The following is a 27,720-nucleotide window of genomic DNA, read 5'->3' as shown; positions in this document are numbered from 1 at the left end:
CGGCCGTGCTGTCGCAGAACGTGGTCCTGAATTTGTTTATATATTTGTTAGATGTACGAGCAACAGAAGAAAATCTACCCTCTGCTCATTGTTGGTGGTTCAGACTCGGGTCTTCGATGCAAATCAATCAAGCGCCCCCATCTTTAGTTATTCTGTTTGGTGGTACGTGGATCTGCTGGTGCACTGGTGAGCCACCCGTTCTACTCCACCTCCTCCTTTGATATTCAGTGCAATCCATGTGTTGCTTTGTGCTCAGTTGATGTGGAATGTGCTTAATGTTTCCCAGTAGAAAGCTTAGTGTTGCTATGTATTGTTCAGCATTGGCTCATGGTAATAAATGGTTCCGGTTTAGGGCGAATTTATCACTCATTGTTTTTTCCAGAGTGAGTTATAATCAATAATACTTGTTCCCTTTGTGAGCGAGCTTATTGTTCTTTTTTATTTGTAGAATGGGGAGCTGATGAACCCGGCGTCTCGACAGATATACCTCATCTTCCCGGCGGACAGCACCTTCCACGAGGATGACATCTCCAACTACTTCAGGTACATCACCGTGCTTGCTCACACACCACAGTCCTACCTCTGCTCTGCCTCGAAGTCTCGCCGGGATTAACCGTGCTCGTCCTCTGAACCGCAGCATCTGCGGTCCTGTCCACGATGTGCGCATCCCCTACCAGCAGAACCACATGTTTGGGTTCGTCACCTTCGTCTACAAGGAGAAGGGCAAGGTCCGCAGCAAGTTCAGGCAAGCCCACGGCAATCTTTGCCTCTTGCTTCCGGCAGCAGTAACAGCAACATCCCCATGACCATTTATTTTTGTTGTTGCTCTGCAGGAAGCATAAGGGCGAGAGGGTGGACTTCTCTAGCTGCGGGTCTCCCAACTATTGTATCTACTTGATTGCCTTCTGTTATCCAGATCGAAATTGTCCTAAGAATGAGGCAACACTCGGAGGTGGCACCTACACATGATCCCTGTCTCGCTTAGATGTCAAGGTCGTTTCTCTCCATATTGTATACCTTTCATAGGTTTTTTCCTGGCTTTTACTTTATGATGTGTAGAGATTAAACGGTATCTGCTTGGACTATTATTGTATTCGGCACTAATAAATCATAAATATATGAGACTATGAGTATACTCTTACGGTTTTACTTAATTTCTACCTCCGTTGATATAGCATATCTTCTTTGTATTATTTCACAGGATTCTTTGCAAGCAGTTAAAATATCCTATATAATCTGGAAAAGAGATAGCTTAAATCGGTGCATGTGTAATTAACTCCATATATTATTTCGAGGCAGAGTTCAATACATGCATGTTCTCTCAAATTAGGTTGCCCTTGGCGTGTATATAAATGTGATGCTTCCTTCCATGACTAAACAGGTTGATGTTAGGTATGAATGTATAGTCGAGTCATCTTTAACATAATTGCTTTGTGCACTATGTTTCAACTCTGTCAATTGTGTTGGCATAACTGATTCCACTGCCTTTTGTTATTGTTTGGATCAACTACTATGTACTGAACCTATTTATATCTATGCCATGCTTTACCGCAAAATGCTAATTTATGTTGTTCCAAACTGAAGCTCTTATGGACTGCATATTATACTAGATTGATATGAAGGTGTCCAAACATGTGGCATATCAAGATTGTTAGGCTTTCGTGTTAGGTCCTGTCAGATTAACTATATTATTATCTACTTCATGTGTTTTGTGCATTTAGTTCTGTTTGTTTTGATCGAGTAAGTGACACCTAACTTTCATTGATTTCTGGGATTGTTCATTATCTTGAGCCATGCCTGCTACCGAATCTGAATGTTTCCATCTCTGGTACCATGGCACGGCATTGGCGGCGGCGTCTTGGTGAAGAAGAGGACTACAGTGGCTTAGGGAGGAAGATGACAGTGGCAACCTGATCTATGTATGTTTCTCCTGTGGCCACGGCCAGGGGTGAGGAGATATCGATTAGGCTAGCCCTGACCTTCACGGGCTTGGATATGGGGCTACAGATCGTAGACCTGGTAATATAAATATTTGCAAATTGTGCTTGCAGTAGACTTTAGAGCTGAGCTAGATGGCCTCGCATCCACGCTGATCTATGTAAATATTAGGTATCAATCGAACTTGACTGTTTATGTTCTGAATGATGCAAATGTTGACCACCACATTTGGTAGGTTCATGTGAGCACTGAAATAATTGTGATGATCTCGAAGAATTTCTGAGCAATGTCATTGGTATTCATTTATTAGTTTGTTCAGGTCTGAGTATGTGGCAACTAATTTTATATGTCTCCCTCAACATTATAAGAATGGTTTGTGGCACAAAAGTGCATGCACTGTCTTACAAATAATGGTTGGCTGTTCTAAAAATATGGATTCTAAATTCCATTTGTCTTTGACTTCTTAATTTAACCTATGTGCATGTTCTTATGACAATGATGCGATGTGTGAAATTTGTTTGGCTTTTTGTATGATTAGATTTTGAGGGAAATACTGCCCTGCCAAAAAGCCAACCGGTCGAGCTAGCCACACTGTGAAAGGGCCGAGCAACAACAACCTGATATACATCAGTCGACAGTGAAGGTATGTGTATATACAGTGTGTAGCGGCGCTGTCATCTCAAACTTCCTGTTTAAGCTTGATGCATTCTCTTATAACTGCCCTATGATATGTGATATTTGTTTGATATCAAAAGAAAGGCACGTGCCCATATTATTTCTCTTACAGCTGCAGATTTTATGCTCTTCCATTTTGTATTTAGTCAAGTGGTGTATGTAACGCTTGTGTGCACTAGAATGGATAACTTCTCCTTTTTTTTATGGAAATAGGCAACACATTGTAGGTTTTATTGGTCCATGAAAATGGTGTACCCATGTTTTATCTATACAATATCAAACAATTCTTATTTGTACCTTCTGCAAGCCGATGCAATTATTGTCAAGAACATTGCCAATTCAACGGTTGTCATCATGCAAAAAGTGGGCTCATTTGTTTGCTGTTTCATGGCTGGGTATGTCATGTTAGTAAGCACAATGCCAAATGTAAAATAAAAACATAGGAATTGAACTGGAAATTCTTTTAAAGGAAATCAGATAGATCCATTTGAACTAAAATCGAAAAACACAACTTCCAGGTGGCTTTGACTGAATAGCAGCAGACCCAGCCATGGCTAGCCGGAATAGGTTCACTTAACAGCAGAAAACTGTGTTCTTGTTTGTCAATTGGGCCAGAGTAGCATACAAATTTGTCAGTTGATGCTTCCATGACTTAGAACAAGGAATGGCTGTTGCTATTCCCTGCCCTATGGTCATTGCTTACTACTCCCTCAGTATCATAAATAAGATGTTTTTTAGGCTCAATCTAAGCCTCACAAATGTCTTATATTTTGATACAGAGGTAGTATTCTATTGCCATGGTTTGTTGTTTGTCATCTAAAAATGGATTCATATGGATACAATATAAGAGTCTTTAAATTTGCATCGAATTAAGACACTTGGTTCGTGATTTGTCTTTCTGTGTCCATGGTTGTTTTAGACATTAGTCTTGGTTTGTTGACCACCAAAGCCATTGCCAGGTTTTTTAGCTCATATCTTCTAAATTAGTGTTTTCCATCACATATCAGAAATTAATGTTTCATATCATGTTTTGTATTTCTGTTATATTGTGTACTTCAAAATTTGTATCTCAACCTAGCCTTCTTAGTGATGATTTTAATGGAAGACATTAAAAGTCTTTTCGAGTACAGGACTGTTATTTATTAACAACAGGTGTTTAGCACCTTTAACAGAAAGAAGTCTCATTATTAGCAAAAATACACTGGTCCTATTCTACCACTATAATTTAGTTCATGTGGTGTAGGCATCACCATCATTGAAATTCCTAAAGATATATAATTCTCATGCTAGTGTTGCTAATATATTTGCTCAAGAGGTCTCAAATTGAAAGCTGGGCATACTCTTCTTGATAAATCGTGTTTTATAACGGGATCAACAAAGTTTTCTGTATTTCATGATTAAGAAATGAAGTCATGTTTGCGAATGTCACTCAAAAATACACTAATTATTTTTCGTCGCTCATTTCCAGGCCTACTCCTACTCTGGAACATTTTCCTACGGATAAGAGGGCCACAATACCAATTGGTTCGCCTTCAAGATTAGAAGGGGACACCATCGTTCACTGTACATATGCTTTAGAAGGAAATCACAAGTGCATTTTTTATACAAAACCATTATGTGGTCATCTATCTTACAAACTATTCACACCAGATTCATATGGAATGGCACTCATGGAGGCAGTTGAACCAAGCTATCTATTAGTATGCGTAACTATGGCTTCGTAGTTTTATCGCCTCCATTGCCACTGTTGGCTTTTGCTCTCTTATGTTCCTGCTCGTGTTACTGAACTTAATGTCAGCTAATTAGCTTTTGTATTCTCATTACTGCATTGAACTTGATGTTGCATTACTTCTGGGGCGGGTTAGTTTTTATAACCTCATCACTTTGTTGAACTTGGAATATTTATTCTTTCCCTTGAACAAAAAAATCAGTTGTGCATCACGCTTTCTTTCTAATACTTTTTGCTAATGCATCATGTGGTTTGATCTTCCACCGCTTGGCCATGTCGGTTGGACCGGCACCCTCGCGCCAAGGCGCGTTGCCGATCTAGTGTCTACGGATAGCTGGCCGGACGGAGGCCACACAACCGGAGTTATTATCAAATAAAAGGCGACATAGATATTTCATTCATTTAATTTTTTATTTTGCATAGAAAACTAACAATAAAAACAACTAAAAATCCAGCTCTACTAATGGCAAGCGCGAAGAGGCGGAGTTGACGATGAATGCCTCTTTGTGCTTCACCTTGCTGCTTCCATCAAAACGTACCAACCTCCAAGTGAATGACTGGTTTGACGAACCTGTACAACATGTGACACTTTTGCTCCTTTTGCCTCACAATATAAGTTGTTGGGCTCAAGGTGAATCGGTCATCCTTGTTTGAGTCGACCTTTTTCTTGTCACGTGAAACCGACCTCTGAATTGATTTATCTTATACTCCCTCCGTTCCTATATATAAGGTGTATTTGTTTTTAGATAAAATTCCAGAATGTAAGGTGCATTTCTTCTAATTCCTCATAATTCCCTTGTTAGCCCTCCAGAAATAAAGAAAGTATCTCTCTCCTGATTATCCGTATCTCTCCTTGTAGTAAAAGAAGGAAACTATCTCTCTGTCGATTGCATGTATCTCTTACTTTCCTATAGTAACTGATTTACTTGCCACTAACCAATAAATTGGCCAAGGGTAACTTCGTCCTAACATGTCTATAATTATGTGCCTTGGTCATCGTGTCGAAAATAATACACCTTACATAAAAGAACAGAGGGAGTAACTACTAAATGTGCCCGTGCGTTGCAACGGGTTCACTGCAGAGCAAACACTTAGTCCTTCTGTGAGTCGGTGATGGGGAGCAGCGGGTCAAATGAGATCTTCATCTGCACCTCTGGTCGCGCACAAACACTGACCATACATGACCAGTAGACGACACTAACATAGGAACTTTCATACAGATGGTGATGGTGTGATCTAATTATACATACTTCACACAGATTGATAGTATACATACCACAAAACCACCATCAGAACTTTACTTATTTATTTTTTGCGAACAACATCAAGCAATTGTATATACAGACCAAATGAACACCATTTATGATAATGAAGACTGCTTAGTCAGTCTCGGAGAACAATTTATAGGTACACTAAGTTAAGAACAACATCGGCAGGGCTCTGTTAGCAGTATAAGACAGTCCAACAAGTGCAAAAAGAGTAACAATATCTTCCTAATTTATCCAAGAACTTTGGAAACTAACCATCTTAGTCTGCTGTCAAGAATAGCACAGCAAAAGCAAGTGAAAATGGCTGTAGTTGCATACGTAGAGTTAAAACGATAAAGCCTATGTTTTAACAACCCCCTGAGTCCAAGCTGAGGTGAAATATAATACAGTTTACTCATTTCTTAAACTTTAATACATTTAACTCTTCAGCTTGAACATGTATCTTATAAATGCATCAGTTTATAATCTGACCAAGTAAGGCGAACTCAGAAAATAATGTACGTATGTTTCGAATCAGAACCGGAGTTTAGCAAACAGCAAAACTTATAAATTACTGCATGCTTCTTCATGTTGTGAGCCATATAGTATTTTTCAGTTAGTCCTATCCTCTCAAGAAACATAGGGACTGAATTATCCCGTGAAAACAGATACTTAAAAGCATGAAGCATGTGAACACCTATCTGCAGGAAGGTGAGTCCTAAAGAACTAATACATGTAGGAACTCCCCAAGCAGAAGAAAATCAAAGGGACTAATAGAAACAGTTTCTTCACTGTCAATTGATGCCTAGTGGCTCCGAAGAACCGCTATGGCCAACCCTGAAGCAAAATTACATCTGCATCAGTAGGAAATGAAGGTTAAGTCATACACAAAGGAAGAAGTTGATTGGCGGAAAGCTCAAGAGTGGATTTTTGCAAAGGAAATAGCAATTAAAATGGTCCTCATTTTAGCAATATCTTCTTGAATTCTTTCCCTCGATCTGTCATATCAGCAGTGCGTTGTAAGAGGCATCATCAAGTTTTATTATCTCCGAGCATACCGAAAAACCTAACTATGAAGTTTAACCTCTCCAAACCATGATTGAATAGCATGACACATCTCTACTTATGCGGTATACTGAAAGTCCAATCCTCTATCTGCATTCTAGCTTGAGCGTGGATGTGACATTGCAGAAACATGATGGATCTGCTACGTGGATAACAGGACATGTATTAGAAGAATAACATACTCTTAGTTTTCTGATTGTAGATTATTTATCAAAGGAAATTTCTTGGCAGCCAATAAATATTTTCTAAATAATTTTTGGTTACCGCAAAAAAGAAATCGAGGATCCCCATATCCAAATTGCAGATCCCCATTTGGCCAAGTCTCTACCTAAAGAAGCAACATCAACAGAGGAAGCTTTCAGTGACTGGGTAATTACCTCCAGGAGCAGAGGCAAGTCTGTACTGTTAATTTTTGGAGTCCATTGAACATCAGTAAACTCTTTGATAGAGGCAAAGGTGTCCCGATGTTTCGATGAGATAGCAATCGTGTTCTGTGGGAGTCGACTTTGACGATCCGACTACGATCGTGCGAAGACGTCGCGCCTTAGCAATCGCTAAACCAACTTCCGAGGGGTTACTGACCACGCCGGAGCACAATCAACCTGACCACGAGGGTCTATTCCCTGCGAGCAAACGAAGAACAAGCAAGAAACTGAGATTGCAATCTGGATATTGCGAATAAAAGAGGAAAGCTTTATTAATGAAGGTGGGGTTCTGTGACGCCTTTGTCTGGTCGTTGAACACAAACGAAGTACGCGAAGTTGCAGCTATGGCGAACTTTTAATCTAAACAAAACCCAAAGTCTAAACGGTGCCCTAAGGGCTGTATATATGGGGGAAGAGGGGGGAATTTCGTGGCCTTTGGGGAAGGGGTCCGAAACCAACCCTATCTCTTGTTTCCCCACACATACGGACTCTAAAAACAGCCTATGCTTATGTATTTTGAAATTACATGGGCCTGGCCCAATAATAAGGTGAATAGCCTCTGGATGAAGTTTATGAAGTGGCATCTTGTATATTTCGTCCAAGGCTTCATGCACTCATTATGGTGGCTTAAAAGTCCTGAAATCATCACTTGTAACTCCGTTCTTGTTCCCCTTGCGCATGCCATCAACTCCATGCTTGTTCTTGCTCCAATGTTCATCCCTCTTATCCATGCCAGGCCCTTCATTTGTAAGCAAAACAAATGTATCCAATTTAGGCAGCATCATATTCTCATGAACATTAGAATCATTACCAAGAAACAAAAGTACCTGATAATTTAATTGGCGTGCGCGAGCTCTAGTAATTGGTCCAGTATATGTTGTAGTAGGGGCTGTGGGTGTAACAATGGTATTGATGTCCTCATCACTCTTTTTTGTAAATTTCTGTAAATAAAATCAACTAACATACATAACAAAAAATATAGGAATGAACACACACGCTAGCTTGTTTTTAAACAAACATATTCATACAATGTGGTCACTGTAGCATCCTGTATTTTTTTAATCTGTGAACTTATCACATACATCTTCTTTTACGAATTTAGTCTGCTGCTGTCCAGTACAAACATAATCCATATATGTAGGAGGGCATGTGTTGCTTGTCAGTCAAATGTAGTCTACTGTCGGCAACAACTATATTGGCTACAGTAAACTGACGAATTGACAAAGAGACGAGACCCATCAGATGCTTCAAAAGTACCTGCGGCAAAGTAGGTCTAGGCAATAGCTGATGGTCTTCCGTCCAAGTCGGCGGAGGTGATGGCAGATGGCCTTGCGGCGAAGTCGACAGAGACGAAGGCTGCAAAGTTGACGAATACAGTATATTACAGAAATGTCAAAACCAATTAAATCCACTCCACTTAATACACCACCTAATCCTATTTTGCTAGGTGCAGCAAGCATATCTATTCATGTATATGCAATTAAGCTAATTGATAACTGAAGAAAGAGCAGAATACATGAAACTTCAAGAATTACTCCAGCATCATGCCCAAGAATTACTGTAACCAAGTTGAAGCCAACATGTTCAAGTATATGTTGTCAGCAACATGAAATTTCATGGTTCAAACCTTGGCTAGTAACAATAATTTTTCAGAAAAAATAAACTGAAATAGGGGCTTGTATCATATCATCCAAAATGAAATTGTGAGCAATCAGAAGTAGCACTAATTTTCAGAAAAAACAAACTGAAACAGGGGTAGATCCGAGGGGGGCAAATCAGTTACATTCATTATATAGCAGTGCAAACAAAGGAAAATCAGTTGCATGCAACAGCGACATGCATGACCTTTGGTAACATCTAAATTTATCAAATCAATCATGTATTTTTATGTAACATCTTCTTTTGGAATAAAAAATTATGACCCATTAAATATGATAATTCAAACTTGGTCTTACCAATCCACTTTTTTTTTTAAATCTCCACTGATGGTTGTAATAACAACACAAAAGAATCCAGTCGACACAAAAAAAGTCAATCATATATCAAATCTTGGGGCATGCATAGCCTGTTGCAATTGGGAGTCGGGCTGCAGGAGCCCTTTGTTTCAGCGATCTATTCTAGATCCTTTCAGTGGTAAGTTGGTAAGTTTATTCAGTACATGGATTTTGTCTCAGCCATCATTTATTTCAGTGTCTGTCTCTATATACTACATCTCTGTTTGGCTGCATGCTCTGTTTCTAGAGCGGAGCAGTAGCTACTCCACTGCACTTTTCTTTGTGTAGCAGCAGAAGCAGATTAACATATTTCACTTCTGTATAAAGGGCAGCAGCAACAGATTAACATTATAATCTATTTTGTTTGATGTGTCAACAGATTAACATTATAATCCTAACTACACCCACCCACCTTGTATCAGTCTCAGAATATGGCCAGCATGCCTCCTCTCTCTTTAACAGGACCAGTCACTTAACTTAGCAGTATACATTATTATTTCCCTATTCTTAACGCAATCACTTGAAGAAAGCAACATGCTTCACGACTATATAAATGCCCGTGTGTGATCTGACAAATCTAGTACGTACACAAATGATCAATCTGGCTAAGCACATTCAGATTCCAACCATGCAAGGTAATCCATTGATTCTAAGCATCACGTAATTCCATCTGTTAACCACCACATACTAACCAATGGGAACCCGTGGAATTGAGAAAGAAGATTAAACCTGAGGAAATATTGAGCGGTCCTTCCTGCATCTTGCCATTGGGCTGGAGTACCACTGCCATGGCACCATCCCACATCACAGCTTCACCATTGCAAGGAGCCGGCTTGAATCAACTTAGGCCCCGTTCGGAAGTGCTCCAGCTCCGCGCTTCTCTGGAAGCGGGCGAGGAGCTGGCCGAACGCGAGGGCTTCAAGAAGCCAGCTCCTGGAGAACTAGCTGGACTGCGTGCAAATTTCAGAAGCAACGTCGGACCAGCTCCGCGAATACGAGAAGCAGGAGTTGCTCGATATTACGTGGAATGCCCTCCCGAAGTGCCTGGCGAAGCGTTTTCCTCGAAGCTACAGCGCCACGAATCATTTTCCTCGAAGCTACAGTGCCACAAATTGTTTACTCTGCTGCCGAACGCCCGCCTGCTCCCGCGAGAAGCTAGCCAGCGCTGGCTCCACGAGAAGCTGGCTCATTTGGGAAGCGGGAGCACTTCCGAACGGGCCCTATCATTGCCGCAGGGTGACTGTTTCCCTGCCTGGACGTGGCTAGGAGAAGGATGTGGGGGCAGCCAAGAATCCCTGCTTGCAGGCAGAACAGTTGCAACAAAAATTGATAACAAAGAGATGCAAATGATTCTGAAATTCCAACCACAATTAGTCAATCATGAGCATCAATTTAGCAAATAAACGTAATGAACAAATATGGAATGAGAAGCAATGAGTATATATGCTCCCTTGAGGACCGACATGCAGAAGATGAGGAGGCCTCGATAGCAACCTTGCAATCGCATTTGCACCCGACCGGAGGAGGATACATGGATGTGTTGCGGCCGTGAATGTGTCCATGATCTCGACTGGTGCATCGCCAGGGAAGTGGCCAACGTCAAGGTGCAGGAGGAAGAGCCGGTGGGGGAAGGCTCGCCGCCTTGCGCGGGTCGAGGCGTTTGAGGATTCCACGAAGGAGGTTGTCGGGGAGTGCCGCCTCTTCTTCCATTTGTTGGAACTCCTCATCGTCCCTGGAACACCTCCACTATACGCGCTATCCTCGTCTCCGTCCGCCTGCGCACTCGGCCCCAACGGCGGATGGTGAGGTGGCTGCGGGGCTCAACCGCTCAGGGGGATGGAGAGGTTTTTAGGTGAGGCGTCTAGAACGGCTAGCTAGCTCGTAGATCAAGATGGGAATGGACCGACCCAGACCTGGCCTTGGACCTGGCCCAGTGGCCCCAAGGTCAATATGTGAGGCCATGGGTCGGCCCATTTCATCAGAAATTTGTGGCCTCACCAACCCGTTGGGCACATGAGGCCGACCCAAAATCCAGCGAATTCACACTTACATCTCTGTTTACAAAGAAATAGCAGGGCTGGCCATTCTAAAGGAGGACCTAAAAACTTTCTGAAGCATACTGCTTCAATGCTACCAGGCATTAGTTACTAAGTTATTTTGAATAGATTTTTTAGGGGATATTTTGAATAGATATACAATGTTGGATGTGAGGTGCGTAGGTGTTGTCTTGTCTTCCGGTGGAGTGGGTTGCAGTAGGCTGGGCATTCAGACTGCGAACGCTAAATGTCTAATGCATTCAGCTAACCAGAGGAATAATCTCTCAGTGCATTCAGCTGGTTGCTCAAAAATTGGACTTTTTGCATATGTTAAAAAATGCTTTAGGCAGGACTGGCCACGGTAGCTACGTCGGTGGATACAAGTAACTTAACAATACGTGTGTATAGTATCTACTGCCAATGGGTTGACCCGTCTGACCCATCGGGTCTCACGGCGCCGGCTTCACTGACCCGTATATCATTTGAGGCCAACCCACTTGGCCCATTGGCCTCGAATTTTTGGGCCGGGTCAGTGACCCGGCGGGCCAACCCGACCCATTCCCATCATGACTCATAGAGCTCGGGGATTTGGGTCTCCGGCAGCGGCTGGCAAGCTAGCCCGGGCCACGAAGGCGGTCAGTCCCATCAGCACGAGATCCACGGCGGCTCGGAGATGGTGGCGCCTCTGGGAGAGAAGATCAGCGCGGAAGCAACGGTCTAGTGGTGGCGGGCGGCTTTCATTTGGTGGAGGGCTGCGAGATTCGGGCATTGGGCATCAAGGCGATGCAATGGAGGCCGGCGGCGGCGACCAGGGCGAGCGTCTTGGGGCCGAGAAGGGTTAGCGCTCGAGCGAGGGGATAATTGTTGGAAGAAAGGATCGTGGATTGAATACAGATAGATACAGGGTTAATTTGTAAATCCAAAACATTTTCTTGGATCAATTTACAAAGGGACTGCGGGTTCAATTCCTAAAAACTACAGGGACCTTTGTGTAAAAAGGACGCGACGGTGAACCCGGCAGACTCAATGCGTGCTTTATTATTAGGGAAAGATTCATGTCGCATGGCCATGTTTATCCAGATTGGATCACACAAGGGCCCTAGAGTATATCTCCTAGTCCGGAGAAGCAAATCCCATCTTACTTCATGCCTCATGACATGGAAATAGACAAGCTTGAACCCGACTTCTATAACTACCAAGTTACAAAGCAACATTTGATCAGTCCGAAGCAGGCCAGTCACCATCCTGAGTCCATGCGCTGACCTGAAGTCTAGGACACACAACACATGTCAAACTAGAGACTAACAGATGACCAGTCGCTGCATCTCATGGTTAGGTTTGTCCGATCTAACAACCATATGAGTCCAAGTCAGGTCTACTATAGATGGCCTCATATGCCATATCTGACCAGGTCCACGCAATCCGGCTAGCATCCAATGCTACATGGCTAGTGAGACTAAGCCATCCACTATGTTGCATGCCGGTCTAGTTCGATGTGAGTCCACACATGTCTTTCTTACTAGGGACTATTAAGAATGTATCATAGAATGTAAGATCTCACACAAAAGTCAGGTACTTGCCGACATGCATCATTGATATTGTTCACGACTATATTGATTCATGAACACATTAGGAAATATCATCATACATGATTGCCTCTAGAGCATATCTCCAACAAAGCGGATGCGACGAGAGAGAGGTTTTGGGTGGTTCCGTTGTCGGAGTCCACCGTGGCGGACGTTCGAACTCCCCCAGTTTGGTGTCTGTCTGCGGGATCTCAGATGTCCGGACCGGTCCAGATAATTTAGGAGCTGTCGTTGGATGGCTAAAAGTGTCCGGACCGTCTGGTCTGGATATTTATGGGAGGTTTGGCGATCCATGTTGGAGTTGCCCTCAAGGTAAGCGTGGGAGAAAACTAGATTTTTTTATCAAGCTCAATGTTCATTGAAGACTTTTTGGTTATAAAAGGGGCAACGGCCTTGTATACAAGTGAAATTTGAGTTTTTGGAAAATGCAAAATCGAAACTTTGCAATGTAGAGACGAGTGAAATACATGTGCGGTACTCAAACTTGATGTGAGGGTTCAGTTTGGTCATTGTATTTACGATCATCAAAGTTGTCAAAAAGTATCGCTATGTGCTTTATTTTTTCTGAAATGGTTGGATTCCTGCATTCATTAAGAAGAAAAGAGTTGTTCATAGAGGAGAAGAGAGAGCGTTGCTACCTCTTGAGCATGCGTTGGTTTTCCCTTGAAGAGGAAAGGGTGATGCAACAAAGTAGCGTAAGTATTTCCCTCAGTTCTTGAGAACCAAGGTATCAATATAGTAGGAGGTTACTGAAAGTGCAACTATCCCTGGGTGGTTTTGGTAATTCCTAACAACATATAGCTCATTGAGCTAATGCTATTTCAAGATAAACATTTCAGGAAAGCTCAATGATTGGAATGGCATGGATGAGAAAAGTGGACCCCTCAAAATGCTAAGGACAAAGGATTGGCTCAAGCTCAAAGCACAAGACTCTACATTTTTCATTTCAGTGATCCAAGATCACATTGAGTCCATAGGAAAAGCCAATACTATCAAGAGGGGGTGAGGTGTTGCTTAATGAGTTTCTTGCTCAAAGTGCTTAGTGATATGCTCCAAAAACCCTCAACTACTTTCTCACATCCACATATGTCCCAAACCAAAAGTCAAATTTGGCCCCACCGAAACTGTCTATCCGGCGCCACCGAGTTCAATTGACATAGCCACTGCCAGAAACCCTAGTCTTTTCGGTCTCACCGATAGGGATCTCGGTCTCACCGAGATGGGATTGTAATCTCTCTATTTCCCTTCGTAACGTTTCGGTCGAACCGAGATGAGCGATCGGTCCCACCGAGATTGCAATGCAAACACTCTGTTTCCCTTTCGTAATGTTTCGGTCTAACCGAGATGAGCGAATCGGTCCCACCGAGTTTGCCTGACCAAGTCTCTGTTTGTCTATTACCAAAATCGGTCTCACCGAGTTTGTGTAATCGGTCTCACCGAGATTACGTTATGCCCTAACCCTAACAAAGTCGGTCTCACCGAGTTGACATGTCGGTCCCACCGAAAACCCTAACATTCACATTTTGAACTAAATCGGTCCGACCGAGTTTCATGATTCAGTCCCACCGAGTTTGGTGATTTGTGTGTAACGGTTAGATTTTGTGTGGAGGCTATATATACCCCTCCACCCACTCTTCATTCATGGAGAGAGCCATCAGAACATGCCTACACTTCCAACATACATTTTCTGAGAGAGAACCACCTACACTTGTGTTGAGGTCAAGATATTCCATTCCAACCACATAAATCTTGATCTCTAGCCTTCCCCAAGTTGCTTTCCACTCAAATCATCTTTCCACCAAATCCATATCCCGTGAGAGAGAGTTGAGTGTTGGGGAGACTATCATTTGAAGCACAAGAGCAAGGAGTTCATCATCAACACACCAATGGTTACTTCTTGGAGAGTGGTGTCTCCTAGATTGGCTAGGTGTCACTTGGGAGCCTCCGTCAAGATTGTGGAGTTGAACCAAGGAGTTTGTAAGGGCAAGGAGATCGTCTACTTCGTGAAGATCTACCCGAGTGAGGCAAGTCCTTCATGGGCGACGGCCATGGTGGGATAGACAAGGTTGCTTCTTCGTGGACCTTCGTGGGTGGAGCCCTCCATGGACTCGCGCAACCGTTACCCTTCGTGGGTTGAAGTCTCCATCAACGTGGATGTACGATAGCACCACCTATCGGAACCATGGATAAAAAATCTCCGTGTCAACATTGCGTTTGCTCCCTCAAACTCCTCCCTTTACCTTCATATGCAATTGTTTTACTTTCCGCTGCTACACTCTTAGAATTGCATGTGTAGGTTGATTGCTTGACTTGTGCTAGGTTGCTAAAATCTGCCAAGAACTAAAATTGGCAAAAGGCTAGATTTTTAATTGGTCAAGTAGTCTAATCACCAACCTCTAGACATACTTTCGATCCTATAGTTACACGCAAGTCGCCTCGTACCTACACAAATAAATAAGAACCTTGCAACCAACGTGATAAAGGAGTTGTCAATCCCTTCACGGCCACTTGCAAAAGTGAGATCTGATAGAGATAATAAGATAAATATTTTTGGTATTTTTATGATATAGATTGGAAAGTAAAGATTGCAAAATAAAAGATGGAAGGAATAGTAAATTGATAGGAAAATAATATGATGGAAGATAGACCCGAGGGCCATAGGTTTCACTAGTGGCTTCTCTCAAGATAGCATAATTTACGGTGGGTCAACGAATTACTGTCGAGCAATTGATAGAAAAGTGCATAGTTATGAGAATATCTAGGCATGATCATGTATATAGGCATCACGTCCGCGACAAGTAGACCGAAACGATTCTGCATCTACTATTATTACTCCACACATTGACCGCTTTCCAGCATGCATCTAGAGTATTAAGTTCATAAGAACAGACTAACGCATTAGGCAAGATGACATGATGTAGAGGGATAAAATCAAGCAATATGATATAAACCCCATCTTTTTATCCTCGATGGCAACAATACAATACGTGCCTTGCTGCCCCTGCTGTCACTGGGAAAGGACACCGCAAGATTGAACCCAAAGCTAAGCACTTCTCCCATTGCAAGAAAGATCAATCTAGTAGGCCAAACCAAACTAATAATTCAAAGAGACTTGCAAAGATAATTAAATCATGCATAAAAGAATTCAGAGGAGAATCAAATATTGTCCATAGATAATCTTGATCATAAACCCACAATTCATCGGATCTCGACAAACACACCGCAAAAAGAATTACATCGAATAGATCTCCAAGAAGATCGAGGAGAACTTTGTATTGAGATCCAAAGAGAGAGAAGAAGCCATCTAGCTAATAACTATGGACCCGAAGGTCTGTGGTAAACTACCACACATCATCGGAGAGGATATGGTGTTGATGTAGAAGCCCTTTGTGATCGATTCCCCCTCCGGCGGAGCGCCGAAAAAGGCCCCAAGATGGGATCTCACTGGTACAGAAGGTTGCGGCGGTGGAAATAGGGTTTCGTGGTGCTCTCGAATGTTTTCAGGGTATATGAGTATATATAGGCGAAAGAAGTAGGTCGGTGGAGCCACGAGGGGCCCACGAGGGTGGGGGGCACGCCTACCCCCCTGGGCGCACCTCCCTGCCTCGTGGCTTCCTCGTTGCTTCCTTGACGTCCACTCCAAGTCTCCTGGATTGCGTTTGTTCCAAAAATAACTCTCCCGAAGGTTTCATTCCGTTTGGACTCCTTTTGATATTCCTTTTGCGAAACACTGAAAATGGCAAAAAAAAAACAGCAATTTGCACTGGGCCTTCAGTTAATAGGTTAGTCCCAAAAATAATATAAAAGTGCATAGTAAAGCCCATTAAACATCCAAAACAGATAATAAAATAGCATGGAACAATCAAAAATTATAGATACATTGGAGACGTATCAAGCATCCCCAAGCTTAATTCCTGCTCGTCCGCGAGTAGGTAAATGATAAAAACAGAATTTTTGATGTGGAATGCTACCTAGCATATTTTTCAATGTAATTTTCTTTATTGTGGCATGAATGTTCAGACCCGAAAGATTCAAGACAAAAGTTTAATATTGACATAAAAATAATAATACTTCAAGCATACTAACAAAGCAATCATGTCTTCTCAAAATAACATGGCCAAAGAAAGTTATCCCTACAAAATCATATAGTCTGGCTATGCTCTATCTTCATCACACAAAGTATTTAATCATGCACAACCCTGATGACAAGCCAAGCAATTGTTTCATACTTTTGATGTTCTCAAACTTTTTCAATCTTCACGCAATATATGAGCGTGAGCCATGGACATAGCACTATATGTGGAATAGAATGGTGGTTGTGGAGAAGACAAAAAGGAGAAGATAGTCTCACATCAACTAGGCGTATCAACATGCTATGGAGATGCCCATCAATAGATATCAATGTGAGTGAGTAGGGATTGCCATGCAACGGATGCACTAGAGCTATAAGTGTATGAAAGCTCAAAAGAAACTAAGTGGGTGTGCATCCAACTTGCTTGCTCACGAAGACCTAGGGCAATTTGAGGAATCCCATCATTGGAATATACAAGCCAAGTTCTATAATGTAAAATTCCCACTAGTATATGAAAGTGACAACATAGGAGACTCTCTATCATAAAGATCATGGTGCTACTTTGAAGCACAAGTGTGGTAAAAGGATAGTAACATTGTCCCTTCTCTCTTTTTCTATCATTTTTTATTTTTTTATTTGGGCCTTTTTTCTCTTCTTTTTTTATGGCCTCTTTTTTTTTTCTTTTTGTCCGGAGTCTCATCCTGACTTGTGGGGGAATCACAGTCTCCATCATCCTTTCCTCACTTGGGACAATGCTCTAATAATGATGATCATCACACTTTTATTTACTTACAACTCAATACTAGAACAAAATATGACTCTATGTGAATGCCTCCGGCGGTGTACCGGGATATGCAATGAATCAAGAATGACATGTATGAAAGAATTATAAAGGTGGCTTTGCCACAAATACGAAGTCAACTACATGATCATGCAAAGCAATATGACAATGATGGAGCGTGTCATAATAACGGAATGGTGGTAAGTTGCATGGAAATATATATCGGAATGGCTATGGAAATGCCATAATAGGTAGGTATGGTGGTTGTTTTGAGGAAGGTATATGGTGGGTATATGATACCGACGAAAGGTGCGCGGTATTAGAGAGGCTAGCAATGGTGGAAGGGTGAGAGTGCGTATAATCCATGGACTCAACATTAGTCATAAAGAACTCACATACTTATTGCAAAAATCTATTAGTTATCGAAACGAAGTACTACGCGCATGCTCCTAGGGGGATAGATTGGTAGGAAAAGACCATCGCTCGTCCCCGACCGCCACTCATAAGGAAGACAATCAATAAATAAATCATGCTCCGACTTCATCACATAACAGTTCACCATACGTGCCTGCTACGAGAATCACAAACTTGAGAACAAGTATTTCTCAAATTCACAAATACTCAACTAGCATGACTCTAATATCACCATCTTCATATCTCAAAACAATTATCAAGTATCAAACTTCTCATAGTATTTGATGCACTTTATATGATAGTTTTTATTATACCTATCTTGGATGTTCATCATATTAGGACTAATTTTATAGCCAAAGCAAACTACCATGCTGTTCTAAAACACTCTCAAAATAATATAAGTGAAGCATGAGAGATCAATTATTTCTATAAAATAAAACCACCACCGTGCTCTAAAAGATATAAGTGAAACACTAGAGCAAAATTATCTAGCTCAAAAGATATAAGTGAAGTACATAGAGTATTCTAATAAATTCCGATTCATGTGTGTCTCTACAAAAGGTGTGTACAGCAAGGATGATTGTGTTAAACTAAAAAGCAAAGACTCAAATCATACAAGACGCTCCAAGCAAAACACATATCATGTGGTGAATAAAAATATAGCCTCAAGTAAAGTTACCGATAGACGAAGACGAAAAAGAGGATGCCTTCCGGGGCATCCCCAAGCTTAGGCTTTTGGTTGTCCTTGAATTTTACCTTGGGGTGCCTTGGGCATCCCCAAGCATAGGCTCTTGCCACTACTTATTCCATAATCCATCAAATCTTTACCCAAAACTTGAAAACTTCACAACACAAAACTCAACAGAAAATCTCATGAGCTCCGTTAGTATAAGAAAACAAATCACCACTTTAAGGTACTGTAATGAAGTAATTCTTTATTTATATTGGTGTTAAACCTACTGTATTCCAACTTCTCTATGGTTCATACCCCCCGATACTAGCCATAGATTCATCAAAATAAGCAAACAACACACGAAAAACAGAATCTGTCAAAAACAGAACAGTCTGTAGCAATCAGATTTGTTCGAATACTTCTGCAACTCCAAAAATTCTGAAAAACTAGGAAAACCTGGACAATTTGTATATTGATCTACTGCAAAAAGAATTGGTATTTTATCACGTTCTGGTGAATTTTAACAATTACTTTTGTGAGCTCAAAGTTTCTGTCTTTTTCAGCAAGATCAAACAACTATCACCCAGGAAGATCCTATTGGTTCTACTTGGCACAAACACTAATTAAAACATGAAAACACATACAGAAGCTAGATGAATTATTTATTACTAAACAGAACCAAAAAGTAAGAAACAAAAATAAAATTGGGTTGCCTCCGAACAAGCGCTATCGTTTAACGCCCCTAGCTAGGCATAAAGGCAAGAATAGATCTAGGTATTGTCATCTTTGGTATGCAATCCATAAGTGGCTCTCATAATAGATTCATAAGGTAATTTAATTTTCTTTCTAGGAAAGTGTTCCATGCCTTTCCTTAACAGAAATTGGAATCTAATATTTCGTTCTTTCATATCAATAATTGCACCAATCGTTCTAAGGAAAGGTCTACCAAGAATAATAGGACATGTAGGATTGCAATCTATATCAAGAATGATGAAATCTACGGGCACATAATTCATATTTGCAACAATAAGAACATCATTAATTCTTCCCATAGGGTTCTTAATGGTGGAATCTGCAAGGTGCAAATTTAAAGAACAATCATCAAATTCACGGAAACCTAACACATCACACAAAGTTTTTGGAATCGTGGAAACACTAGCACCCAAATCACATAAAGCATAGCATTCATGATCTTTAATCTTAATTTTAATAGTAGGTTCCCACTCATCATAAAGTTTTCTAGGGATAGAAACTTCCAATTCAAGCTTTTCTTCATAGGATTGCATTAGAGCATCAACGATATGTTTGGTAAAAGCTTTATTTTGACTATAAGCATGAGGAGAATTTAACACGGATTGCAACAAGGAAATACAATCTATCAAAGAACAATTATCATAATTAAATTACTTGAAATCCAAAATAGTGGGTTCATTGCTATGTAAAGTTTTGACCTCTTCAATCCCACTTTTACCAATTTTTGCATCAAGATCTAAAAACTCCGAATCATTGGGACGCCTTTTAACTAAAGTTGACTCATCTCCAGTCCCATCATTATCAAGATTCATATTGCAAAACAAAGATTTAATAGGAGACACATCAATCACTTTTAGATCTTCATCCCTATTATCATGAAAACTAGAAGAACACGCTTTTACAAAGCAATCTTTCTTAGCACGCATGCTAGCGGTTCTTTCCTTGCACTCATCAATGGAAATTCTCATAGATTTGAGAGACTCATTGATATCATGCTTAGGTGGAATAGATATAAGTTTCAAAGAATCAACATCAAGAGAAATTCTATCCACGTTACTAGCCAACTCATCAATGTTAGGCAATTTTTCCTCAAGCAAAGCATTGAAATTCTTTTGGGAAATCATAAATTCTTTAACACTAGTCTCAAAATCAGAGGGCATCTTATTAAAATTTCCATAAGAGTTGTTGTAGGAATTACCATAATTATTAGAGGAATTACTAGGAAACGGCCTAGGATTAAAGTTTCCTCTATACGCGTTGTTACCAAAATTGTTCCTACCAACAAAATTAAAATCCATAGATTCATTATTATTCTCAATCAAAGTGGACAAAGGCATATCATTAGGATCAATAGGAGCACTCTTATTAGCAAACACTTTCATCAGTTCATCCATCTTTCCACTCAAAACATTAATCTCTTCTATCGCATGAACCTTTTTACTAGTAGATCTTTCGGTGTGCCATTGATAATAATTAACCATAATATTATCTAGGAGTTTAGTAGCTTCTCCTAAAGTGATTTCCATAAAAGTGCCTCCCGCGGCCGAATCTAAAAGATTTCTAGTAGCAAAATTCAATCCGGCATAAATTTTTTGTATGATCATCCATAAATTTAATCCATGTGTAGGGCAATTACGTATCATTAATTTCATCCTCTCCCAAGATTATGCAACATGCTCATGATCAAGTTGCTTAAAATTCATAATATCATTTCTAAGAGAGATGATCTTAGCGGGAGGAAAATACTTAGAGATAAAAGCATCTTTGCACTTATTCCAAGAATCAATACTATTTTTAGGCAAAGACGAAAACCAAGTTTTATCACAATCTCTAAGCGAAAACGGAAATAGCTTCAATTTAACAATATCATTATCCACGTCTTTCTTCTTTTGCATATCACACAAATCAACAAAGTTGTTTAGATGTGTAGCGACATCTTCACTAGGAAGGCCAGAGAATTGATCTTTCATGACAAGATTCAACAAAGCAGCATTAATTTCACAAGATTCAGCATCGGTAAGAGGAGCAATCGGAGTGCTAAGAAAATCTTTGTTGTTGGTATTGGAAAAGTCACACAATTTAGTATTGTCTTGAGCCATCGTGACAAACAATCCAACACACAAGCACAAAGGAAGCAAGCGAAAAAAGCGAATGGAAAAAGAGGGCGAATAAAACGGCAAGGGTGAAGTGGGGGAGAGGAAAACGAGAGGCAAATGGCAAATAATGTAATGCGAGGGATAAGAGTTTGTGATGGGTACTTGGTATGTCTTGACTTGGCGTAAGCCTCCCCGGCAACGGCGCCAGAAATCCTTCTTGCTACCTCTTGAGCATGCGTTGGTTTTCCCTTGAAGAGGAAAGGGTGATGCAGCAAAGTAGCGTAAGTATTTCCCTTAGTTTTTGAGAACCAAGGTATCAATCCAGTAGGAGGTTACACGCAAGTCGCCACGTACCTACACAAACAAATAAGAACCTTGCAACCAACACGATAAAGGGGTTGTCAATCCCTTCACGGCCACTTGCAAAAGTGAGATCTGATAGAGATAAACATAAATATTTTTGGTATTTTTATGATATAGATTGGAAAGTAAAGATTGCAAAATAAAAGATGGAAGGAATAGTAAATTGATAGGAAAATAATATGATGGAAGATAGACCCGGGGGCCATAGGTTTCACTAGTGGCTTCTCTCAAGATAGCATAATTTACAGTGGGTGTATGAATTACTGTCGACCAATTGATAGAAAAGCGTATAGTTATGAGAATATCTAGGCATGATCATGTATATAGGCATCACGTCCGCGACAAGTAGACCAAAACGATTCTGCATCTACTACTATTACTCCACACATCGACCACTATCCAGCATGCATCTAGAGTATTAAGTTCATAAGAACAGACTAACGCATTAGGCAAGATGACATGCTGTAGAGGGATAAAATCAAGCAATATGATATAAACCCCATCTTTTTATCCTCGATGGAAACAATACAATATGTGCCTTGCTGCCCCTGCTGTCACTGGGAAAGGACACCGCAAGATTGAACCCAAAGCTAAGCACTTCTCCCATTGCAAGAAAGATCAATCTAGTAGGCCAAACCAAACTGATAATTCAAAGAGACTTGCAAAGATAATTAAATCATGCATAAAAGAATTCAGAGGAGAATCAAATATTGTTCATAGATAATCTTGATCATAAACCCACAATTCATCGGATCTCGACAAATACACCGCAAAAAGAATTACATCGAGTAGATCTCCAAGAAGATCGAGGAGAACTTTGTATTGAGATCCAAAGAGAGAGAAGAAGCCATCTAGCTAATAACTATGGACCCGAAGGTCTGTGGTAAACTACTCACACATCATCGGAGAGGCTATGGTGTTGATGTAGAAGCCCTCCGTGATCGATTCCCCCTCCGGCGGAGCGCCGGAAAAGGCCCCAAGATGGGATCATACCAGCCATGTACTCAGGTGGTGGTGGGGCATCGCCACCACGACCACGACCACCTGGTCTAACCATCCTGCTAATATATAACAGGGGTAGTTCAGCATTGGAAATATTTGCAAAGACAAGAATCATTCATGATGAAACATGCATAATGAAAGGAGCACGATAGCTACTACATAGTAGTCGGCATAACTTACAAAAGGGGTCATGCATAGAGTTCAGTACATAGAGTTCAGTACATAGACTAAAACATCATAGGCGGCACACAGGCTCGCGGCGAATGCATCTAACACTACAAGCAAGCCTACATCAGTCCCAAGAGGTACTGTGGAGGTAATCGTAGCCCGACAGCTGGTAGTGAGGCAACGGATAGCCCTCCACGTCAGCAGACTGGGGGCCGCGGATACTCAGGTGTAGAGCCCAACGCTCAGGTGGCAGAAGAGGACCAAGTGCGGGAGAGTAGCCTCCCACCTCTGGCCAACCGACACCGTGGGGCATCACGGTCCTGGCTGGGTAGATCGCAGTACGCGGTACCTGTCCAGATCGGACGAAGGGGTGCAGTAGCGTCAGAGCACGGTAAAGGTGCTGACGGGTGGTGTACATCTCGTGGTGAAGAGCTCGGTTAGCTCGATCCAGCCCATCAGCATGCAGAACCAGGTTCTGATGGTAGAAGGGCTCTCGGGTGACAGTGGAGTAGGCAGCAGTATAGTATCCCTCCGCACCAACATCAGAAGCGATAGCAATGTGCCTGAAAGGGGAGGTGTCCAACTCCCGATACTCTCCACGAAGACGTGTCAGAGCAGCATAGGCAGCATCGTGGACAGCCATATCGATGGTCACACCAACACCATGTGCGGTGTGCAGCACAGTAGTGGAGTCGTACTCCCGAGAGTAGAGGTGGACGATGGCACGGTACTGCTCCTGGTTAAAGTCCTGGTACTCCTCGTAGACGGTGTACTCAGGGTGCCAGCGATAACCCAGATAGGTCATCATCTCAGCTAGCACCGCAGGTGATCCCGAGGCACCAATGGCCGTCGTGTGGCGAACGACCTGCCTCGTGGGTTCCATCTGAAAGCAAAGACGTTTCAAAGGAGTCAAATGCCAGTGTGTGTATTGTTCAAAATACTACTCTAAGAAACAACTATGGCTTATCCAACTTTGGGGTGAATGTGGTCACGGGATCCTAGTGTTAGAGTTAGTAAATTCGTTTAACCCGAGTAGAAGAGAGTTCAGAGTCCCAGAGTAAAGGTCGAGGAGTAAAAGATACTAGTACCACCCAATGGCGACGTGGGCCCGTAAGACACACAGCCATGTTAGTAAAAGTTTTGTAATGTCTAGACTCGACTTCGGCCAAGGAGTGTGGAAAGGGGGATTCCTACAGGCAGTCGGCTCTGATACCAACTTGTGACGCCCCCGATTTGACCGTACACTAATCATGCACGCAAATGTGTACGACCAAGATCAGGGACTCATGGGAAGATATCACAACACAACTCTAAAACATAAATAAGTCATACAAGCATCATAATACAAGCCAGGGGCCTCGAGGGCTCGAATACAAGTGCTCGATCACAGACGAGTCAGCGGAAGCAGCAATATCTGAGTACAGACATAAGTTAAACAAGTTTGCCTTAAGAAGGCTAGCACAAACTGGGATACAGATCGAACGAGGCGCAGGCCTCCTGCCTGGGATCTTCCTAACTACTCCTGGTCGTCGTCAGCGGCCTGCACGTAGTAGTAGGCACCTCCAGTGTCGTCGTCGACGGTGGCGTCTGGCTCCTGGACTCCAGCATCTGGTTGTGACAACCAGATAGAAAAGAAAAGGGGGAAAAGAGGGAGAGAAGCAACCGTGAGTACTCATCCAAAGTACTCGCAAGCAAGGAGCTATACTACATATGCATGGGTATATGTGTAAAGGGGCATATCAGTGGACTGAACTGCAGAATGCCAGAATAAAAGGGGGATAGCTAGTCCTGTCGAAGACTACGCTTCTGGTCATCTCCATCTTGCAGCATGTAGAAGAGAGTAGATTGAAGTCCTCCAAGTAGCATCGCATAGCATAATCCTACCCGGCGATCCCCTCCTCGTCGCCCTGTTAGAGAGCGATCACCGGGTTGTATCTGGCACTTGGAAGGGTGTATTTTATTCAGTATCCAGTTCTAGTTGTCATAAGGTCAAGGTACAACTCCGGGTCGTCCTTTTACCGAGGGACACGGCTATTCGAATAGATAAACTTCCCTGCAGGGGTGCACCACATAACCCAACACGCTCGATCCCATTTGGCCGGACACACTTTTCTGGGTCATGCCCGGCCTCGTAAGATCAACGCGTCGCAGCCCCACCTAAGCACAACAGAGCGGTCAGCACGCCGGTCTAACCCTATGCGCGCAGGGGTCTGGGCCCATCGCCCTATGCACACCTGCACGTTGCGTACGTGGCCGGAAGCAGACCTAGCCTAGTGGCATTCCAGTCCAATCCGGCGCGCGCCACTCAGTCGCTGACCTCAAGAAGGCTTCGGCTGATACCACGACGCCGGGATACCCATAACTACTCCCGCGTAGATGGTTAGTGCGTATAGACCAAATGGCCAGACTCAGATCAAATACCAAGATCTCGTTAAGCGTGTTAAGTAACCGCGAACGCCGACCAGGGCCAGGCCCACCTCTCACCTGGGTGGTCTCAACCTGCCCTGTCGCTCCGCCACAAAGATCCACTTGCGGGTACTCCTACGAGCCGACCCGACTTTAGTCATCACCTGTGTCATGTATGTAGTATATAAGTATATACCCGTGATCACCGCCCAGGTGATCACGGCCCGATAGTATAGCACAGCAGACGGACAAGAATGTAGGGCCACTGATGGAAATCTAGCATCCTATACTAAGCATGTAGGATTGCAGGTAAGGTAGCAACAGTAGTAGCAAGGATAGGCTATGCATCAGGATAGGATATCGGAAAATAGTAACATGCTACACTACTCTAATGCAAGCAGTATAGAGAAGAATAGGCGATATCTGGTGATCAAGGGGGGGGGGGCTTGCCTGGTTGCTCTGGCAAGTAGGAGGGGTCGTCAACTCCGTAGTCGAACTGGGCAGCAGCAGTGTCGGTCTCGTAGTCTACCGGAGAGGAGAGGGGGAAGAAACAGTAAATACAATGCAAACATAAGCATGACGATGCGTGACATGACAATGAACGGTGCTAGGTGTGTCCTAACGCGACAGTAGGTGGTACCGGCGAAGGGGGGGAACATCCGGGAGGTATTCCCGATGTTTCGCGTTTTCGGACAGACGGACCGGAGGGGGAAAGTTGCTAGTTCGATAGGTTAGGGAGGTGTGGTGGACGAACGGACTGCGTATTCGGATTCGTCTCGTCGTTCTGAGCAATTTTCATATAGAAAACATTTTCATCCGAGTTACGGTTTAAAAGATATGAATTTTCAAAGTTTATTTGAATTTCTGGAATTATTTAATTAACAGAAAAGGGATATGACGTCAGCATGACGTATGAGTGACGTCAGCGGTCAACAGTCCGGTTGACTAGTCAAAACTGACACGGGGGACCCACCTGTCATAGACAGTGGGTTAAACAGAAGATTAAACTAATTAATTTTTAGTTAATTAACTACTGGGCCCACCTGTCAGTGAGTGATTAAGTTAATTAATTATTTTTATTTATAAAACATTTTTCTTTTTCTTTTTCTTTTTTAATTTTTGAGGCGGGGCCCGCACGTCAGTGACTGGGCCTGCCCAGTCAGCACGTTGACCCAGTCAACGGGGCCCACGGGGCCCACTGGCAGGGGCACTGGGGTGGCCCCAGGCCAGCCACGTCGGCGGCAGGTCAGTACGGCGGCCGGAGCAACTCCGGCGAGCCAAACGCGGCGGCGCGGCTCGGGAGGGGTGCGGGTTTCACGCACAGGGGGTTTGCGGGGGCGTGGCTGGGCGCGTTCGACGCGGCTCGGCGCCGCGCGTCCAACGGTGGTGGCCGGAGGGGCTGGAACGGGCGGGGGCGAGCGCTACGAGCTCGCCGGCGGCGAGGTGCTACGGGCTGGGGCGGGTGCGGCGTTAGAGCGCGCGAGCGGCCGAACTATCTAGCTAGGCGGGTGCGGCACGATGCGGTCGAACTAGCGGGCCTACGCCCGTGACCATTTGGTCACCGGAGACCCGCCGGCGGCGAGCTCCGCGGCGCGGCATTCGGGCGCGCGTGGAAACAGCGGCTACGGTACGCGGGCGAGCTAACGGAAAGGGGGAGGAGAAGTGGGAGCTCACAACGGAGCCGTAGGGAGTGGCAGTGAGCTCGGGGAGGGCGCGGGGTAGCCGGAATCGGCGACGAACGCCGGCGACCCGAAGGTTGAAGACGAGCTCGTGGAGGTCGGTGTAGAGGCGCTCGGCTCGTTCCCGATGGCGTAGTCGACGTAGTCGACGGCGGGGAGCCGTTCGGGCACGTCGTTGGAGCAATCGGGGCACGGTGGCCGCGGGAACGACGGTGAACGGCGGCGAGCACACTCGGGCAGAGGGGATCGAAGGGGAGAGGGAGGTGGATCTGGCGGGGGAAGGCGCAGAGGCCGAGAGGGAGAGCGGGGGTGAGTGGGAGAGAGGCCCGAGGAGGCGGGGGTGCTGGCACCCTTATCCTCCCCGTCGCCGGCGAGGGGGTGCGGCGGGGACGGCCCCTGTTCCGACCCCGGTCGGGGGAACAGGGAAGGGGACGCGGGGGAGAGGTGGGCTGGGCCGGGGGGGTCGGGGGTGGCGGCCCAGTTTGGGCCGGGGGTCCAGTGGGGGGGAAGGGCCTTCTCTTTTTTTTTTCTTTGTCTGTTCTGTTTTCTGTTTTCTTTTTATTTGCTTATTTTCTTTTCTATTTTATTTCATTTAAAAGTATTTAGGTATTTTATAAA

At 43.3% G+C, this 27,720-nt stretch overlaps 2 long non-coding RNA genes across 2 annotated transcripts; both read left to right on the top strand.

Annotated features, from left to right (window-relative positions):
- LOC123097286 (uncharacterized) lies at window positions 1–751 on the top strand. The gene is made up of 3 exons (XR_006446972.1): window positions 1–186; window positions 449–543; window positions 638–751. It is a non-coding gene; the product is annotated as an uncharacterized lncRNA (long non-coding RNA).
- An 83-nt stretch (window positions 752–834) lies between these two features.
- LOC123097285 (uncharacterized) lies at window positions 835–4,451 on the top strand. The gene is made up of 3 exons (XR_006446971.1): window positions 835–2,019; window positions 2,477–2,581; window positions 4,082–4,451. It is a non-coding gene; the product is annotated as an uncharacterized lncRNA (long non-coding RNA).
- The last annotated feature ends 23,269 nt before the right edge of the window (window positions 4,452–27,720 follow it).

Source organism: Triticum aestivum, chromosome 4D (genome assembly GCF_018294505.1).
Source record: "Triticum aestivum cultivar Chinese Spring chromosome 4D, IWGSC CS RefSeq v2.1, whole genome shotgun sequence".
Classification (NCBI taxonomy): domain Eukaryota; kingdom Viridiplantae; phylum Streptophyta; class Magnoliopsida; order Poales; family Poaceae; genus Triticum; species Triticum aestivum.
This window is presented reverse-complemented; position numbering and strand designations above follow the sequence as displayed.